This window comes from Carassius auratus, chromosome 1 (assembly GCF_003368295.1).
Source record: "Carassius auratus strain Wakin chromosome 1, ASM336829v1, whole genome shotgun sequence".
NCBI classification, from domain to species: Eukaryota; Metazoa; Chordata; class Actinopteri; order Cypriniformes; family Cyprinidae; genus Carassius; species Carassius auratus.
The window spans coordinates 3,232,752-3,252,434 of NC_039243.1; the positions used below are offsets into that span (position 1 = coordinate 3,232,752).

Below are 19,683 nucleotides of genomic sequence, written 5' to 3' on the forward strand. Positions count from 1 at the left end.
AAACCACTGAAACACAGAATACATCAGGAGGAAAATTATGTTTAATTAGCAACACTGGATAATAAAAACATAGTAATAATCTTTTACTAATTAAACAAGCAACAGCATGAATAATAAATTATATGAAGTTCATCAGTTGCAGAAAAGTAGAAATAAAAACACAGAGACAAAGGAGTGAAAAAAAAAACAGGAAATCAGCTGTGAACAACATGCTGCACTATTAAATTATGAAAAACAAAACTTAGAAAAAAATCAGTTGATAATAAGTTGATTTATTAAATCCCAATGTGCGTTTTGTGAGTTTGTCATCTCTAACCTCATCCATATCGAAGTGAACTTCTTTGACAATATTTAACACATGAACACTCACTTCCCAGAACATGAGCCAAAAATATTCACATTCTAGTGTCAAACAGATATTTGGTCCAATCAGATGCTCTGAACAATGAACACGTCGCTAAATCACATGACACTGAGCAGCAAATAACAGAAGACTACTAGATATTTATAAAAGACACAAGTCCTGTGACGTTTCTCAGCTAAACTTCCTGTTTAAAAGGAAATATGTGAGAACAGGACAGAAGAAAGTTCTCATCAGCTGCTCATCGTGAGGCCTTAAATAAAACCATCAGAGAGTTTGTAATGTGAATGTAACAGAGACTCACCGTGAATCATGAGCAGAAAGATCAGAGGAAGACGAGGAGCCATTCTGACCGACATCAGCGTCAAATATATCTATAATACAGCATTAATCAGCTCTTATACACTCATGAACAGTACATCTACATCTCCATATTCTTAACATTTCTCACGTTAAGACTCGTGTGTTATATGAGCAATAATCATCAGTTTTCATTGAAGTATGAGTGTGTTTGTCTTACCGTGTTGAAGCTCATCAGATCAGCAGCAGACAAATGACTGAACTCAGTATAACACACACTTTTAGACTCTCTGTGGTTAACACTGTTTTAATACCCAGCAGTGTCCCTCCCTCAACAAGTGAAGAACATTACTCGACTAAAACACACATATGCACATGTACTTACACATTAGTGTTGATGTCTGGAGCAGGAGATGGTAAGGAAGTGCTTGTATCCACAGTGTGAATGACTTCATCAGTTTAGATGGAGGATGCTGCACAAATAAACACACAGAGACAGAAGTGTGAAAACAGAGCAAAGAAATCAGAAATGAAGCAAGCATATAACCAAACACACAACAGTTAAGACTAACAAGAGAATCAGTGTTGATTTAAAAACTAAATGACATCCATATGTGAGTTGTATAACTTTTATTTAATGCTCTTTCATATGCTAATACAGTCTCATAAAGCACTTCACTTTTAGACACACACTCATATACATACAGAATACTGCATCAAACTAATTCTTAAGGGAAGAAATGCTAATAAATCAACTCCAGAGCAGACTCAAGTGATGAAGGGCTCAGGCAGGGATGGACTGACCATCAGGACCTTCTGACCGGTTCATCATCAAAGAAAAAGTGTCAGATTAAATGACATAGACAGCCAACAAAAGAGGATGCTAATGCAATCTTTTTTGCTTTATTATAAACAAAAACTGATGCAAAGGAGAGCACTGTTGGGAACGTTACTTTAAAAAAGTAATTAGTTATAGTTACTCACTACTTGTTCCAAAAAGTAACTGAGTTAGAAACTAGAATTACTCTATAATAAAAGTAACTTGTTACCAGGGAAAGTAACTACTTGCGTTACTGAAAAAAAAAAAAAAAAAAGTTGTTATGTCAAAGAATTTTTTTTTTTTTTTTTTTTTGCAGTTTTCACAAATCAGTTAAAATGAGTAGAACAGACAGGTGTTCATACATAACTTTCGATATTTATTGCACGTCAAAAGACAGCAAGAGTTTTATCCTGCATTTCAAGTATTATCTTTGTAAGAAAAGTGTTTTTGGCCACTAGCTTTGTAGATGCGTGTCACACATTACATGTTCTTGCCTTTGACCACAATGAATTTGAAGTAGTGCTTATATCTCCACCTTGAAAATGCCAACTTTTCATTGGATTGCTCCTGACTCGCCATCTCTGCTGCGAATCTCTGTGTAGCTGTTGTGTGTGTGTGTGTGTGTGTGTGTGTGTGTGTTTGGTGCTGCTGGCGCTTGTGACGGCATGTGTGTAAAAACACTGGCTCTGATTGGCTACCATGAAACACATGACTGTGCCTTAGCCAATCATAATCGCTTATCTCGTTATCAGTCAACCCACCTCCTCACTCGCTGTGTGAGCCGGGGTTGGGTTCAGATTACATATTTTATTAAATCAATGCATAGTAACGCACCGCATTTAACGTCCAGTAATGTTAACGGCGTTGTAACGACGGGAAAAGTAGATTACCCCGTTAATGAAAAAATAATGTCGTTACCTAACGTTGTTCTTTTAAATGGTGTTATTCCAAACACTGAAAGAGAGTGCACTCTTGATGGCAAGCAAAAAAAACATGAAGATAAAGTGAAGCCCTTAAAGACCGGAAATACAATGCAGTCATGTTTTGGCAGTGACATACATTTTGTTTTGCAAAGTTTGTTGCTTCAATATTATTTTTTTTCACATTTGACATGCTAAAAAACAACAATAAGCATATCATACATTTTAAAGGCTTCTCTTAGCAAAAATACAATGAGTCAATATTTACAGTGTTGACACTTGTTCTTCATAACCTCTGGTGTTCAGTCTGTCATGTTGGATATATGATATTTTATTAAGAAGGTTCGGGAGGAGCACGATCAGATAATCAACCAATATGACATAAGTGCAACTCATGAATCCTAACAAGTGCATCCTAACTTGCACAATACGTAAATATATGCAGCCTACCTACCCCTGTCCTGTGACAGTTTTCCAGCATCCCTCTTCCACCCCAACTCAATCAGTGTGGCTTGCAGCTCCCTCTGTTGGTGAAAATGATCAATGCGGGCCAGATGTTGGCTGGATATGGGCCAAAACGAGAAGCACCCGGCTGCAGCCTTTAGATCAATGCGGGGCCCCACACCTACTCTGATTGGTTCAATCGTCTTTCATAGACTTACATGATAGGAAATGTGTGCGTAGTTGGTGTAGGACAGAGAATATTGTTTAAAAAGCTAAAAACACTGTGCAGTTTTTTAAAGCCTTCATTATGTACAAAAGAAGAAGAAAAAACATTTGCCTGTAACTCGCCATGTCCCTGAAATGATTGTTTTGTTAAATTAAGCTGATCTTTAGGCTAACATACGAATATAGTAAATTAATTGGGTTGTTTATCCACAGTAAGACGATCAGGTCTTCAGATAGAAGAATGAATTATGAATTAAATAATTTGAGAAAATGTGATTATTTCAGATCATCAGAGTATGAGAAAGGAAAATGAAAGGGGTGTATCATTACTGTTTTAATTTATATAGCTTGACAAGACAATTATTGTTACATATAATTATCTGTCATGCAGATGATAAATGACACTGCAAAAGTCTAATGTGTCTGCCAATTCAATTTTTATGAAACTTTAAATTTTCTTTACTACATTGCAAAACATAGACTTTTTCTCCCCTTTATTTCAGGAAAATATTCTGCTCCTCGTTATTTGAAAGTGAAGAAATCGATAAACTTTTATTTCCAGAGGTGTCAAGTAACGAAGTACAAATACTTCGTTACTGTACTTAAGTAGAAATTTGGGGTATCTATACTTGAGTGATTTTTTTCAGCCGACTTTTTACTTCTACTCCTTACATTTTCAGGCAAGTATCTGTACTTTCTACTCCTTACATTTTAAAAATAGCTTCGTTACTGATATTTCATTTCGGCTTGTTTTCATTCCGGCTTGTCATCATTCAAAAAAAAAAAAAAAAAAAAAAAACCTATCCAGATAAATCGCGCCATCCGGATGGATTGAATTTGATTGTGGTTGGATGATAAGTATAAACATATACCATTCCGACACCCTATTGGTCTGTACGCGATCCATCGCACCTGCACGTGACACAAATCACATCACAGTCCAGCCAGGACATAGACAGTTTTGGGTTCGTTTATCAAAAAATATATATCTTAAAAAAAAAAAAAAAACGGTTGGGTATGGAACCGGTATCCGATCGCCTCAGAGTCAGTCCCCTTAAATTTCACATGAAACGAGCGTCAGACCGGTCTCCTCCCGTCTTTCAGCGCGCTCTTCAATCCGCAGAGGCGCAGACCGCGAACGGAGCAGCGCATGCGCACTTAAACAAACAGAGGACACAAGGTGTGTGTTTATCGATAGATTGTTAGAATATCCATATCTGTGCAGTTCTTTGTCATAAATACAGTTTACAAAAGGTCACGAGGTAACAGTCGGTTTCTCATCTGTAAAGTTTTCGCTCATCACACCACAGCCGGTTTCCTAAAGCGAAAATCTAGCCCTTAACACATATGAACGAACACATACTTTAATTAAACTTATTTAAATATACTTAATTTAATCATACGTACTTTATACATATACTACTGTGCAAAAGTCTTAGACACGTTAGTATTTTCACTTAAAAGAATGGTGTTCGGACAGTTATTTATATATTTTGCTGTAGTGTGTCAGTATAAAATATCAGTTTACATTTCCAAACATTCATTTTGATGTTGTCAAACTGCTTCAAACTGCATTCAAAATCGCACTAGATTATTATTAAAATTAATGGCAAACTGATATTTCCTACTGACACACTACAGATATAAATAACTGGCTTAAAACCCTTTTTGGGGAGAAAATACTATTTTTTCCATAAGACTTTTGCACAGTACTGTATTTTAAAAACGACATTGTTGCTACTTTATAAAGAATGCATTAATGACCATACAGTAATTCACAGAACTGATTTAAGACAGTTACAGACAGCACTCATGTTAACTTTTATATCAGAGTGAGTGACAGAGATACAGTGGAAACATTATGTGTGGTTTTGTATTAAATAATGACCCAGATTGTGAAATACATTTATTAGCCTTAGATTAAGGGAAGCACAACTTGCACAACAAGCTATGGATTTATTTTAAATATTTGTAATGTTCTTTAAAGTTATCCATAGTTTTTTGTGGTTCTTTTTTTTTAAGTATCGGTTCAGGCACCGTTTAGGAGCCGGTACCGTTTTAAAAGTATTGAAAAGGCACTGGACCCTACTTAAAAGTTATTATTTCTCACTGGCTCATTTACCAAATGAGTGCTTTTTCTTCGTCCTCCACAAATTAAGCTACTGTACGTAGTTCGGTAGCGAGACGTTTTAATAAATTAGCGTTTTCGATTGACGATGCGATTGACAATGTTGTGATAAGTAGGCTATACCAACTTTGTAACTCGTTACCCCCCAAACACTGGACAAAGCAGACGTATGTACCAAATACAAGAAGGTATCAATCAATAAAGTATCAGGATTATAATTTATTTTTCAGTTTTAGTTTTTGATTAATCACTTGGAGTAATCATTCATTTTGACAGCACTATAATGTTTACTGTAAATAGACAACCATACAAGTGTAATTGTTATTAAGCCTGCACCAATGTTCTTGTCCATTGCCCTCGCAGATTCCTGCAGCTAATCTTGGATGTACATTCCATTAAAAGTTATTGATGACAAGCCTCTGAAGTTTGACTTTTTGCACCATAACAATACTTATTGGCAACTAGTCATCATATCTCTAGTCCTTTAATGTATTTGCATTGTACTAAAGTGCGTTCATTTTAAATGGGCATATATGTGGCTGAGGAGGACCTGAAGGTCGAAACGTTGCTTGATTAAATTCCTCTGGAGCAGTAGTTTTCAGTGTTCAGACTTCACTTCTTTATTTGTCTATATCATTTAGTTGTCTTGCACCTGCGTCCTAATTGGATGTTTGGGATGTGCACACCATTTTTGTATTTTCATATATGCGGCTGAAACAGGAAGCCTAGTGCATCCCAAATTTTTCAACATGAACATTTTAATATAACATTATAGTCATTATGGCCTATGGCCTTTAGAAAAATGTTTTTTGAGGTGGTGGGGTAGTGCACAATAGGCCCCTGTGGTGCGGCCTAAGCTTTTTTTTCCCCCTTACATTACTTTTACTTTTATACTTTAAGTAGTTTTTTAAACCAGTACTTTTACACTTTTACTTGATTAAAAATCTTGAGTTGATACTTCAACTTCTACAAAAGTCTTTTTAAACCCTAGTATCTATAGTTCTACTTGAGTAATGAATGCCAGTACTTTTGACACCACTGTTTATTTCTATCGGTCAGTGATGATTCTGAAAGGACATACCTGTAAACCGTTGCTATAGTTACAAACACAATTTCATGATAATTATGCTCTTATTTTAGTGCAGTCTCACAGCCACTGTCGAATACTGAGATAAACTTTATAAAGTATCATCTATTTATATTAAACTGGTATCTTCTCCGATATCCATTTTGTGACAATTGAGCCGATTATTTTCAATCAGCTGGAATGATTCGTGACCTTCTACGTTTAATGTGGCAAATGCATTAAAACAGTGTTTTTAAAAGACCAAACTCAGGAAACAAATTAAAAACTGCATTATAGTAAAGGCTTTGTAAAACTGTACAGCGTTTTTAGCTTTTACAGCATTCTCCGTCCTACACCAACTACGCATATACCTATCATGTAAGTCTCATCATCTTCAGTCCATTTATGAGAGTTATGGCAAATTGCCCAGACCAATATGGTGGCGCCATTGACGTACGATCCAATGCCAATGAGGTGTCTAGCTGTTTTATATGTCTATGCTTTTCACCATCCAGAGATGTTCAAAGTCATGTTCAAGTGTGAAATTAATTAATTTTATTACCTGTACATTTTAAAGTTATTAAAACTAATTGTAAAGAGATATAAGCGAGCAAAGAAAATTTAGCTTGTCAAAGTACATAACTGACTTAAGTCTAGTGCACTCAAAAACTCCCTTCATGAATCAGTAAAGCTGTCTATACACTTTTTGATGAATGAATCCCCTACTGAGAGATGAGAGAATTTGTAAGAGAACAGAATCCAGTCAGATAGCGAATGTGCACACTGAACAAATCTCAGGTGTTTCAGCGATGACTCATCTGAAAGCATCTGATTGGCTGCTATGTTAATAAACTCAACAAACTTGTGTGTGATTGGTTATGACGCGTAACACTGTGAAAACGTGGAAAAGGAATCATGGTGCAACTGTGATGCGGAGTAAGAATCAGAGAGAAAAAATCTTTTTAGCAGTTAGTAAATTAATAAAGTGCAAGTCTAAAAGGGGCGTGTTATTTATTTATTTATTTTTAGAATTAGAATAGAGAGTGCTAGAGTTAGAGGGTCAAATAATGTGTTTAGAGGTGATTAACATAAAAACAAGACTTCAGAATTAACATGGCCCTTAAGTAGGCCTTAAGTATTTAAAAGTATTCAAAAGTATTTATATTAGTTTACATTACATACATTTTAAAAGTAAACTTTCCCAACCCTGCCAATACACAAATCTTACATTAGCTGCTATTACTTACTGAGGCTCAAAAAGGTAACGCATGTTGACTATAGAAAAGTTTGAAACTGCTTCCGAAGGGCACTACTACGGAAGTTCTAAGCGGCCATGCATTATATTTTTTTTTCCTTTTTGTTTTCTCGTTATAACGACATGACAGTTTTACTGTTGCTATAGTAACGAACTCAACTTTGACAGGCATCTGATGGACCATGCAGGCGCTCTTACTGTAGCCTATATTTCAGCAAAGTTTGCTTCTCCTAGGTAATAACGTCTACAATACTGTACATAAATAAAGGCAGATCAATCACTGTTGATTTTTCCAGAGATAGTACAACAAACATTTTGTTTTTTGTAATTAACATGTTTAAATGGCAACACCACGCCATTAGAGCTGCTTGGATTAAACTCCTTTTCATTTTCCCTTTATTTGAAATAAAATTATATATAATTTGTAATTTGTAGTAGTCATTATATGATGTGGCAGATATCAGGTGTGTTACAAGCTTCTGTTTGAAAAGAGCGTTCATGTGTACGTGTAGTGTATGTGTGTGTGTGTGTGTGTGTGTGTGGAAAAAAAACATTACAACATTACAGAACAAAACTGAATTAAATTAGCCTATGGATTTTACATATACATCACATTTCTCATCAATATGGTTAACAATAAAGATTAGTAATAAGGAAAAGAAGCACATCAGCCTACATCGTTAAATCCCGTCCTACTGTAGATAAACAGAATACAGTGATGTCAACCTTGGTTTTGATAAGCAATTATTTTATGACACAGAACGCGTTGGTGAAACTCATGCATCTAGCAGGAACTTAATACACAAAATATTCATATTGATTCAAGCATTTAACATTTATGAATTAATGAAATGTCAGTAATGAACAAGACTGCACAAATTATAGCGATCACCAGGAAGGTCCACGTACAGTAAAGTGGATAGTGTACAACACCCATCAGTTATATTCAGGTCTATAGTGCCAACTGCTGGCGCAGTTTTGTAACTTCTTAGAGAAAACGAAGTCGTTATAACGAGAAAACGAACTTCGTTATGTCGAGAAAACGAGAAAATTAAGTCGTTATAATGAGAAAACGAACTTTGTTATGTCGAGATAACGAGAAAATTAAGTCGTTATAACGGAAAACAACCTTAGTTATGTCGAGATAACGAGAAAATTAAGTCGTTATAACGAGAAAACAAGAAGAAAAAAAATTATAATGCATGGCCGCTTAGAACTTCCGTACACTACTACTACTACTATATATATATAACACATTGCACTATCCTGTTCAGAAACTAACATTTAGTGTATCATCTTCTTGACACATATAATGAGAAAATGCCTAAATGAAAAGGATAGTTCACCCAAAAATGAAAATGATTCCTTGTTCGACTGTTATTTAGTTATTTAATGTTTGTTTGTTTGTTTGTTTGTAGCCATCAACACAATCATAGTAAAACCGAAACATGGAAGTCTAGTGTTGCGTTGCACTTCCTTTTAAACTTAAACACACAAATATCCCTAAACACTTCCCCTCAGGGGAAACCCTCCTGCCATTGTGGAAGTCCATTCCTCTTCATCAGTGGGCAAGAGAAGGTGCCCCTGTGTAAACTGACACCCCTCATGTGTCCATACTCCAGAGCGTTAAAGTAACACTGAAACAGTGTTAAAGACAATTAAGTGATAAATTAAATGCTGATTGAGTGCTGTTCAGAATCACTGAAGGAAAGAGGAACAACAAAGACACACAAAAATATTTGCATAAGTTCAACAAAAATTATCAGGTCAGTACTATTTAAATAAACAGTAAATACGCAGTACTCATTCTGGAGAGCAGCACATCTGTGAACACATAGTGTACTGTATAACTGTATGTAAGTGCAAATAATGGAATCAGATATCTATTATGTAAATTATAGCGTTGAAGGAACAACTGAACCTCAATCACCAAGTCGCTGCCAGGATGAAGGAAAAGCTCGAAAGTGCAGTAAGAAGAAAGTTAATTCTGTGTGGCTAAAATTTGAGGAACTTAGTAACGTTAAATTAAAATAATTTCTGTCTAAGAACAAAACATCAGTGTTTTAACTATGTAATGTTACACTGAAAAAAATGATTATGGCCCCAATTAAATTAAGCGTAAATCAATTTAGCTAGTTTAATCCATTTAAATTTAGTTTTTGATTTTAATTAATAATTATTAATTGGTTTTAAACAAATTGATTATGATGGTATGATTCACTGAATTTACTAAAAAAAATTATGGGAAGTGGTTGCAATAAATTTATTTTAGCTATATTTAATTTTTTTTTTTTTTTTTGTAAATTCAATGAATCATTTTTTTTCAGTGTATTTCCCATCATGCACTGGGGCATGAATAATTAAAAATATTAAATTTTTCACAGTTTTCGAGTTGTATTTACACAGTTTTATGGTTGCTTTTGATATTATTTTTAGTGACATTCATTTTTGTGATGCCATTTGACCCATTTATACTCAAACACTATTCACTGAGTGTTACCGTCATTGTGTGTGGTGTACCATGTATTGAGGTCTCTGAGAAATGGTGACTACTGAGTTACAATACAGGCACTCTTGTTTGAGAGAGCAAACATATCTTGGATGAGAGAAGTAAAGATATAATTAAAAACATTGGGTTTGCTTTATTTGTCTGAATATTAATGAAAGATACAATAGATAAAAAAAAAAATATTGGATTAAAACTATTTTTTAGTATGTAGAAATTAAACGATTAAATTGTTTAGGTTGCACAATTAATTTGAGTAAATTCTACTCAAAATAGTTTAGCTAAAATTATGATTATAATTAATTTGAAATTACTGAAAGAGATTAATAAACTCAATTTATAAAATATAAGTAAACTCAACTTAAAAAATATATCTGGATTTATATAAATTTATTCCGTGCAACCCCTTGACGTAATAAAATTAAGTAAATTCAACATAAAAAAAAAAATCAGTGTATACATGAACTGTATTAATACATAATTATTATTTTTACTATTTCAGCACATTCTTGCTTGCATAGTTTATCATACATTCATTTCTGATGAGTTTAATTCATTTTATGAGAGCATTTAAAAAAAACACTCTTCAAAAAGCCCTACAAGTCACTGTTCGTACAATGGTTGATTTGAAATGTGATCTAATGATATTAAGTGAATTGTTTTCACTTGATATTTTTGTGTTTTGTTCGTGTTTGTAAGGAGGAAGTAGATGTTTGTTGGGGATCACAGTGAGTCTCGGGCTCTTTTGTGTTCTTCTGCTGGTCTTCAACATACTGCTGTACTTCACCATCACAGCAGAGAGAGACATGACAAAGAGTTACAAGAACACCGTTGAAGAGTTCAATCAAACCATCAATAGCTTACAGGACAAAACTGATCTAATGAGTGAAAAACACCAACTGAAGAACAACTTCAGCTCTGTGAGTCAGAAGAACCTGGTGCTAGAAAGCAAAGTCACGTCACGAGTGATGAACTAAAGCAAGCTTATAAACAAGGTCAGTTACCACAGCAAAATCACTGGAGTTAAATGAACACTGCTGTGTGTCAGTATGGGTCCACCCTACAGTGTTAAGAACAGTAGTGAAGTTAATGAATTAATTAAATGATTAATTAAGTGATTACTGACTATTAGTAATGAACTGCTGTTAACAAGCAGAATCACAGAAGAATAGAGAAACATAAGAACTACAACTGACTTCAGACACAGATGAAGATTAAATAAACTGGAAGAAAATACATTAAATTTCTCATGATCTGATTAAACAACCTCACAAACAGCATCACCAGCTGCAATTATTAATAATCAGACTGACTTTATTTTATGTCACACAAAAGTAAATAATATCCGTTTGAAGTATTTGCTTTAGCTGAGCTCTTGACGACTTATGTGATTTATTTATATATTTTTCCTCTGGCTGCTGTAACTGTGTGGTTAGGAAGCCATTCGTCATGGCCAAAAAAGCTACAAGAATGTGATTCAGGGCTGTCCTTATTGGGGTGCAACTGGTGCGGTCCAATCTTTGATTAAAAATTTGATAATGGTTCAGTGTTGTTTTTTAATCACCCTCTACCGGGACATTGAGAGATTTATTAATGTCTTCTTGATTGGATCTTCGTCTGTGTCTGAAGTTAGTTGTAGTAGTTCTTGTGTTTCTCTTTTCTTCAGTGATTCTGTTTGTTAACTGCATCTGTTCAGCTAACAATGAGCTAACAATGGTGATAAATTCCACTGATCTCTGATAATGACCATAGATCAGGGATCCTCAAATCTGGACCTCGAGATCCACTTTCCTGCAGAGTTTAGCTCTTACCCTAATTTTATTGAAATTGTCCCATGTTAATGCTTTGGTGTGGACACATATAGACACTCAGCAGTCTTAAAGGGAAAGTTCACCCAAAAATGAAAATGCTTTCATTATTCCCTCTCATGTCGTTTCAAACCCATAAGACCTTCATTCATCTTCTGAACACAAATTAAGATATTTTGATCAAATCCGAGAGCTTTCTGATAGTCACATGGACTTTAATAACAGTGTCTTTACTAACTTTCTGGGCATTGAAAGTGGTCGTCAGAAAGCACTCGGATTTCATCAAAAATATCTTAATTTGTGTTCTGAAGATGGACAAAGTTCATACTGGTTTGGAACGACACAAGGTTGAATAATTAATGACTTAATAAATTTTTTTGGGGCTGTATATAGTTTTTATATACAGTTTAAAAAAATGTCTTTATATTAGGATAAAGTTAGTGAGATAATTAAGTGTATTATTAAATGATGATTGTGCAGTAGTGATAAACACCTGCTGTTATAGAGAATGACAGAAGATCGGATGATTTATTGTTAAAAATGATGCCACCACCATGGAGATCAGTGTTTTCTTTAGTTGGGCTCTTGACCCTTTTAATAATTCAAAATAATGTGCTTTATTTCAGCTTGAAGCGTTTTGTTGGTTGTCACCATTGTTGAGATTCATATGCTGGTTCATGATGTCTGTGTGTTTTATTAGGACAAGGTTTCATTTTTTTTTTTTTTTATTCATTACTTAGATTAGATTTCAAGTTAATTCATTATAACTGTTAAACCAATGCTTAATTTGCATGTTGCAGTTCCACAAGGTATGTTATTTAAAAATGGAACATATGTTAAATGAAATGTAATTATTCTGGAAGAAAACCGGCTGATGCCTAATAATTACTTCATCATGTAAAACCAGCTAGTAATTGTTTGCTGCACTGCACTAATTGCACTGCTTTATAACAGCACATGTACTTTTACAGATAAATATCTAACACAAGAAGCCAAAGGTCAAGAGCCCAACTGAAGCAAACACTGATCTCCATGATGGTGGCATCATTTTAACCAATAAAACATCAGCATCTGATCCTCTGTGACGCACAATAATGACAGGTGTTCATCAATAATGCACAATCATCATTTAATTAGTCTCTTAATTATCTCATTCACTTTAACTATTTGATGACTTGGGATTTGACTTGAGACTAGTTTGTGACATGAAAGGAATGACTTGGTTCCTCCTCTGGTGAAATCAGCGGCTGAGTTCATGGGTGGAGCAAAAATATGGCAAGACTTTTACTTTCTGACCCCTGTACTTTACATCTCTGTCTGTAATATATCTGCTTGTTTTTACACTCGTTGGCCACCAGGTGGTATTGTGAGCAAATTAAGTTTCCAAAAATTAACCCTTTTGTGAACCACTTGGCTGAAAAGCTTAAAGCTTCATGAGGCCTCATCTTCCCATCACTAACAGCAGCTGTTCATCACTAATTCTCAATCAGCACTTAGTTAATCACTTAATTACTTGAATGCAAAGTTTTAAAACTTACAGGGTTTAAATCAAGGCAATCTGTTTACCAGAGGTGTCAAGTAACGAAGTACAAATACTTCGTTACTGTACTTAAGTAGAAATTTGGGGTATCTATACTTTACCTGAGTAATTATTTTTCAGCCGACTTTTTACTTCTACTCCTTACATTTTCACGCAAGTATCTGTACTTTCTACTCCTTACATTTTAAAAATAGCTTCGTTACTGCTATTTTATTTCGGCTTGTTTTCATTCTGGCTTGTCATAATTGAGAAAAAAAATATCCAGATAAATCGCGCCATCCGGATGGAGTGAATTTGATTGTGGTTGGATGAGAAGTATAAACATATACCATTCCAACACCCACCCTATTGGTCTGTAGGCGATCCATCCATCGCACCTGCACATGACACAAATCACATCACACTCCAGCAAGGACATAGCCGGTTTTGGGTTCGTTTATCAAAAATTATATTTCTTAAAAGTAGGGTGGAACTGGCTTCCGATCGCCTCAGAGTCAGTCCCCTTAAATTTCATATGAAACCGGCGTCAGACCGCGGTCTCCTCTCTGTCTTTCAGCGCGCTCTGCAATCCGAGCTCAGTGATCAGCCGTGAAACAGTGATTCAATGCGAGCTCAAACAGAGACAGAGGACTCAAGGTGTGTGTTTCTCGATAGATTGTTAGAATATCTGTATCCGTGCAGTTCTTTGTCATAAATACAGTTTACAAAAGGTCACGAGTGAGCAGTCGGTTTCTCATCTAGTATAAAGTTTTCGCTTGTCACCGCGCGCTCATCACAGCCGTTTCCTCCAGCGAAAATCCAGCCCTTAACACATATGAACGAACGCATACTTTAATTACACTTACTTAAATATACTTAATACACTACTGTGCAAAAGTCTTAGGCACGTTAGTATTTTCACTTAAAAGAATGGTGTTCGTCATGATGGTGTGTCAGTATAAAATATCAGTTTATATTTCCAAACATCCATTTTGCCGTCGTCAAACTGCTTGTGCATTCAAAATCGCACTAGATTATTATTAAAATTAATGGCAAACTGATTTTTCCTAAGGACACACTACTGCAAAATATATAAATAACTGACTTAAAACACTCTTTTTGGGGTGAAAATACTATATTTTCTTTTCCATAAAACTTTTGCACAGTACTGTATTTTAAAAACGACATTGTTGCTACTTAATAAAGAATGACCATACAGTAATTCACAGGACTGATTAAAGACAGTGACAGACAGCACTCATCTTAACTAAATATCAGAGTGAGTGACAGAGATACAGTAGAAACATTATGTGTACTTTTGTATTAAATAATGACCCAGATTGTGAAATACATTTATTAGCCTTATTAAGGGAAGCACAACTTGGGAAATGAGAGCATCCAAGGTGAAAGCTATGGATTTATTTTAAATATTTATAATATTCTCTAATTTTATCCATAGTTTTTTTAGGTTATTTTTTTTAAAGTATCGTTTAAGGCACCGTTTAGGCGCCGGTACCGTTTTAAAAGTATCAAAAAAGGCACTGGACCCTTCTTAAAAGTTATTATTTCTCACTGGCTCATTTACCAAATGGGGGCTTTCTCTTCATCCTCCACAAATTAAGCTGTAGCTAGTTCGGTAGCGAGACGAAATGTCAGTAATGAACAAGACTGCACAAATTATAGCGATCACGAGGAAGGTCCACGTACAGTAAAGTGGATAGTGTACAACACCCATCAGTTATATTCAGGTCTATAGTGCCAACTGCTGGCGCAGTTTTGTAACTTCTTAGAGAAAACGAAGTCGTTATAACGAGAAAACGAACTTCGTTATGTCGAGAAAACGAGAAAATTAAGTCGTTATAACGGAAAACAACCTTAGTTATGTCGAGATAACAAGAAAATTAAGTCGTTATAATGAGAAAACAAGAAGAAAAAAAATTATAATGCATGGCCGCTTAGAACTTCCGTACACTACTACTACTACTATATATACATATAACACATTGCACTATCCTGTTCAGAAACTAACATTTAGTGTATCATCTTCTTGACACATATAATGAGAAAATGCCTAAATGAAAAGGATAGTTCACCCAAAAATGAAAATGATTCCTTGTTCGACTGTTATTTAGTTATTTAATGTTTGTTTGTTTGTTTGTAGCCATCAACACAATCATAGTAAAACCGAAACATGGAAATCTACTGTTGCGTTGCACTTCCTTTTAAACTTAAACACACAAATATCCCTAAACACTTCCCCTCAGGGGAAACCCTTCTGCCATTGTGGAAGTCCATTCCTCTTCATCAGTGGGCAAGAGAAGGTGCCCCTGTGTAAACTGACACCCCTCATGTGTCCACACTCCAGAGCGTTAAAGTAACACTGAAACAGTGTTAAAGACAATTAAGTGATAAATTAAATGCTGATTGAGTGCTGTTCAGAATCACTGAAGGAAAGAGGAACAACAAAGACACACAAAAATATGTCAAGATTTTGCATAAGTTCAACAAAAATTATCAGGTCAGTACTATTTAAATAAACAGTAAATACGCAGTACTCATTCTGGAGAGCAGCACATCTGTGAACACATAGTGTACTGTATAACTGTATGTAAGTGTAAATAATGGAATCAGATATTTATTATGTAAATTATAGCGTTGAAGGAACAACTGAACCTCAATCACCAAGTCGCTGCCAGGATGAAGGAAAAGCTCGAAAGTGCAGTAAGAAGAAAGTTAATTCTGTGTGGCTAAAATTTGAGAAACTTAGTAACGTTAAACAAAAATAATTTCTGTCTAAGAACAAAACATCAGTGTTTTACGTATGAAATGTTACACTGAAAAAAAATGATTATGGCCCCAATTAAATTAAGCGTAAATCAATTTAGCTAGTTTAATCCATTTAAATTTAGTTTTTTGATTTTAATTAATAATTATTAATTGGTTTTAAACAAATTGATTATGATGGTATGATTCATTGAATTTACTAAAAAAATTTATGGTAAGTGGTTGCAATCAATTTATTTTAGCTATATTTAAATATTTTTTTTTAGTAAATTCAATGAATCATTTTTTTCAGTGTATTTCCCATCATGCACTGGGGCAGGGCCGTCGCCAGAACAAACCAAATGGGGGGGCATTTAATTTTCATAGGGGGGCACACTTTTTTTAATGATCTGAGACAGACCATAACATAAACCAATATTAGGCTATAACTAAAATAGACCACAAAAGTCTTGTTTTGTTCAATTATTCAAATAAAATACTTCACCGTTTGATCTCAACGTCTCTGTTTATTGTCTCTTAACATTTCCAAAACCGCCAAAAAATTATTCTGAGATCACATGCAACGCGCAGCTCAGCTGCACAAAGGAATTGCGTATAAACAATACAATACTTTATGCTTAACTAAATGAATTGCATGATTTATATATACATATACATATACTTCCACACAAACTGCATATTGTAATTTGAATTAATAAAACTACTAACACAAAAATAACATATTGAAAGGTCTGCTACTGGAGACTTGCCATTGGCTGTTGTATTTGAATAATTAATGAGGTAGGTCTTTGCAAGGTTTGGGTGCTGTTTTGGGATGTTTTAACAGTCATTTATGAATATAATTATATTTAAAATTATGTTCTGTGTAATAATGCGTTGAATAATGAATCGTCTGAATCATTTCTGAAGGTAATGTGTTATGCATTTCTAGTGTTACCGTTGTAGTGATTACTGTTCATGTGAGCCAAGTTCTGCCGAAACAACGTTATTACGGCAATGATCTAATTCAATATTATACGTCTAATTGCGCGTTTACACCGGCGGCGTCGGGAGCGTGAAAAATCGCCCTTGCTGTTCTGTTCACGACGCTGCAGAAAGAATCGTGAGCGGTCAGATGGTCTGACGTGATCACATAGACTGAATTTTTATTTTGTACGCAAAGCAAACAGACTTGCTGATCTTATGCGGACTAACCACAAGGAGGTTAACGTTATAAATTGATCTCATTAAATGTTGTTTTGGACGAAATTTTAAGATCCTTTACTTAAAATGAACGATCTCAGACACCTTGGTACACGTATCACTTTTAATTATTTTTTTATGTCCCTGTACGCAAACAGGGACACATCATAGATTACTGCAAACGCGAAACAGCAATAATCAACCTGTCCTCTATTTTGCTTTGGAACTAATGTGATCGGAGCTGCGTCCTCTGGAATCCTCTCAAGCGGTTGACTTTTACGTTCCGATTGATTGCTGCCCAACCGCGTCATAGCTCATTACCATAAAGCTGCCTTGATTTAAACTCTGCTCGACGCTCTCAAAGGCCAAGTCGCGCCGCGCAGCTCCTCTCTGGTTTACATTGAAAATGAATGACTTCCGGCCACTTTGACGCTCTCGACGCCGGCGGTGTGAATGCACAGTAATGCAAGTTTGGTTAATTGTTCTGTGCGTTACGTTTAGGGGGGCACAAAAAGTCTTTATGGGGGGCACTGCCCCCCAATGCCCCCCCTTGACGACGGGCCTGCACTGGGGCATGAATAATTAAAAATGTTAAATTTTTCACAGTTTTCGAGTTGTATTTACACAGTTTTATGGTTGCTTTTGATATTATTTTTAGTGACATTCATTTTTGTGATGCCTGAAGTTCGTTTTCTACTAAAAATGACCCATTTATACTCGAACACTATTCACTGATTGTTACCGTCATTGTGTGTGGTGTACCATGTATTGAGGTCTCTGAGAAATGGTGACTACTGAGTTACAATACAGGCACTCTTGTTTGAGAGAGCAAAAATATCTTGGATGAGAGAAATAAAGATAGAATTAAAAACATTGGGTTTGCTTTATTTGTCTGAATATTAATGAAAGATACAATAGATAAAAAAAAATATTGGATTAAAATTATTTTTTAGTATATAGAAATTAAATGATTAAATTGTTTAGGTTGCACAATTAATTTGAGTAAATTCTACTCAAAATAGTTTAGCTAAAATTATGATTATAATTAATCTGAAATTACTGAAAGAGATTAATAAACTCAATTTATAAAATATAAGTACAACCAATTTATAAAATATAAGTAAACTCAACTTATAAAATATAAGTTCACTCAACTTAAGAAATATATCTGGATTTAGATAAATTTATTCCGTGCAACCCCTTGACGTAATAAAATTAAGTAAATTCAACATAAAAAAAAAAATTCAGTGTATACATGAACTGTATTAATACATAATTATTATTTTTACTATTTCAGCACATTCTTGCTTGCATAGTTTATCGTACATTCATTTCTGATGAGTTTAATTCATTTTATGAGAGCATTTAAAAAAACACTCTTCAAAAAGCCCTACAAGTCACTGTTCGTACAATGGTTGATTTGATATGTGATCTAATGATATTCAGTGAATTGTTTTCACTTGATATTTGTGTGTTTTGTTCGTGTTTGTAAGGAGGAAGTAGATGTTTGTTGGGGATCACAGTGAGTCTCGGGCTCTTTTGTGTTCTTCTGCTGGTCTTCATCATACTGCTGTACATCACCATCACAGCAGAGAGAGACATGACAAAGAGTTACAAGAACACCGTTGAAGAGTTCAATCAAACCATCAATAGCTTACAGGACAAAACTGATCTAATGAGTGAAAAACACCAACTGAAGAACAACTTCAGCTCTGTGAGTCAGAAGAACCTGGTGCTAGAAAGCAAAGTCACGTCACGAGTGATGAACTAAAGCAAGCTTATAAACAAGGTCAGTTACCACAGCAAAATCACTGGAGTTAAATGAACACTGCTGTGTGTCAGTATGGGTCCACCCTACAGTGTTAAGAACAGTAGTGAAGTTAATGAATTAATTAAATGATTAATTAAGTGATTACTGACTATTAGTAATGAACTGCTGTTAACAAGCAGAATCACAGAAGAATAGAGAAACATAAGAACTACAACTGACTTCAGACACAGATGAAGATTAAATAAACTGGAAGAAAATACATTAAATTTCTCATGATCTGATTAAACAACCTCACAAACAGCATCACCAGCTGCAATTATTAATAATCAGACTGACTTTATTTTATGTCACACAAAAGTAAATAATATCCGTTTGAAGTATTTGCTTTAGCTGAGCTCTTGACGACTTATGTGATTTATTTATATATTTTTCCTCTGGCTGCTGTAACTGTGTGGTTAGGAAGCCATTCGTCATGGCCAAAAAAGCTACAAGAATGTGATTCAGGGCTGTCCTTATTGGGGTGCAACTGGTGCGGTCCAATCTTTGATTAAAAATTTGATAATGGTTCAGTGTTGTTTTTTAATCACCCTCTAC

General features: G+C 34.8%; 1 protein-coding gene across 1 annotated transcript in view; it reads left to right on the plus strand.

Annotated features, from left to right (window-relative positions):
* Nucleotides 1–19,683, plus strand: part of LOC113116074 (B-cell receptor CD22-like) — a 109,307-nt gene that overhangs the window by 43,408 nt on the left and 46,216 nt on the right. The window lies entirely within an intron of this gene.